A 2500-nucleotide genomic window follows, 5' to 3' on the forward strand; every position below is an offset into this window, starting at 1 on the left:
ACAATTATCAATTTTCATATTCCAGAAATCATACAATTATCAAGTTTTATGTCCCAGAAATCATACAATTGTCAATTTTTATGTCCCAGAAATCATACAATTATCAAGTTTTACGTCCCAGAAATCCTAGAATTGTCAAGTTTTACGTCCCAGAAATCATACAACTGTCAATTTTTATGACCCAGAAAATCATACAATTGTCAATTTTTGTGTCCATACAATTGTCCTTTTTTTCATGTCCCAGAAGTTTGTAAATTTTTATGTCCCCAGATATCATACAGTTGTCAATTTTATGTCCCAGAAATCATACAATTATCAATTTTCATATTCAGAAATCATACAATTATCAAGTTTTACGTCCCAGAAATCATACAAGTATCAAGTTTTTACGTCCCAGAAATCATAGAATTATCAAGTTTTACGTCCCAGAAATCCTAGAATTGTCAAGTTTTACGTCCCCAGAAATCATACAATTGTCAATTTTTATAATAGATGAGCTAATTCCTGGCGTTGATTACAAGCTATTATTAGAATGACATTACCATAATTTAAGGGAAAATATACTTTGAAAACATGAAATAAAAAGGTTGGTTCACTCAACACATTTCCTCAATCTAAGGGGAAAAAAATACTTTGAAAACCTGAGATAAAAAGGTTGGTTTATTAAACGCATTTCCTCAATCTAAGGAAAAATATACTTTGAAAACAAGATAGACATACTGTTGATTTACTCAACACATTTCCTCAATCTAAAGGAAAAACTATACTTGAAAACAGGAGATAAAAAGGATGGTTCACTCAACGCATTTCCTCAATCTAAGGAAAAATATACTTTGAAAACATGAGATGAAAACGGGGGACTTACTCGTTATCACATTTCTTCAATCTAAGGAAAATATAATTTGAAAACCTGAGATAAAAAGGGTGGTTTACTAAACGCATTTCCTCAGTCTAAGGAAAAAAAAACACTTTGAAAACATGAGATAAAAAGGGCTGATTTGCTCGATAATGCATTTCCTCAATCTAAGGGAAAATATACTTTGAAAACCTGAGATAAAAAGGTTGGTTTACTAAACGCATTTCCTCAATCTAAGGAAAAAACTCTTTGAAAACCTAGATAAAAAGGTTGGTTTACTAAACGCATTTCCTCAATCTAAGGAAAAAACTCTTTGAAAACCTGAGATAAAAAGGTTGGTTTACTAAACGCATTTCCTCAATCTAAGGAAAAAACTCTTTGAAAACCTGAGATAAAAAGGCTGATTTACTCGATAATGCATTTCCTCAACCTAAGGCAAAAAATACTTTGAAAACCTGGAGATAAAGAGGTTGGTTTACTCGTTAACATATTTTCTCCATCTAAGGAAAAAATATACTTTGAAAATATGAAATAAAAAGGTTGTTTTACTCATTAACGCATTCCCTCAATCTAAGGAAAAACTTACTTTGAACACAGGAGATAAAAGGTTGGTTTACTCTACGGTCTACGCATTTCCTCAATCTAAGGAAAAAAATACTGTGAAAACATGAAAGATAAAGGCGATTGGTTTACTGGTTAGCACATTTCCTCAAACTAAGGAAAAAAATTCTTAGATAACATGAAAGATAAAAGCTCTTGGTTCCCTCAAAATCGCTGGACTCTATTGACAGAAGTTCTCGTATTTTTACTAAGGGGAAAGTGGCAGGTGGGAGTGTGTGTGTTTATCGAAGCGTGGTGTTCGTCGCTCAAGGAGGAGCGGGTCCTTTCCACGCTAACAAACGTCATCTCCAGCCAAAATCGTTCGCGGCGGTGTACAACGGGGCCCGGGTCCATTGCCCCGGTCCCGGTTCGCGTCTTCGATTGGACCCGCTTTCCAGTAGGTTCCGTGGGTGGCAAATGATAGAGCTTAGTCGAATCGTAAACAAAAGAAATCTGAAGCGCTGTGTTAAGAGGCTTCTGAATGTACAGTTTTCCTCTCTCTCTCTCTCTCTCTCTCTCTCTCTCTCTCTCTCTCGTAGAATGTTCCAAAACGTTTCACAAATGTTTCCTTCGTCAAATTTACGAACAGTATTGGGGAATATCCTAGTCATATCTCTCTCTCTCTCTCTCTCTCTCTCTCTCTCTCTCTATATATATATATATATATATATATAAACATCCTAAAGCTAGAAAACAAATACACTGTATTTAACAACAAAAAATTCAGCTTTTTCTAATCCACTGCAGAACAAAAGCCTCAGAGATGTCCTTAGTCATGTCTGGGATTTGGCCATTTACATCACCACGCTGGCCATTGTGGATTGGTAATGATGGGAGACTTCAGTCTGATTGCTCACAGCAAACCAACCTAGTAAGGGTGACCCTGATCAATGCGATACACAAACCGTTTCACCACGTTAAGGTATCCCTACTATGTCATAACAGTTCATAAGTAAATTTTAAAAGAACTCTGGTTGTATACTATTCTTAACATTCAATTTATGACAACAACAACTAGAAAGGCACTGAGTAGAGCAAAGACCT

Source organism: Palaemon carinicauda, chromosome 24 (assembly GCF_036898095.1).
Source record: "Palaemon carinicauda isolate YSFRI2023 chromosome 24, ASM3689809v2, whole genome shotgun sequence".
Lineage (NCBI taxonomy): Eukaryota > Metazoa > Arthropoda > Malacostraca > Decapoda > Palaemonidae > Palaemon > Palaemon carinicauda.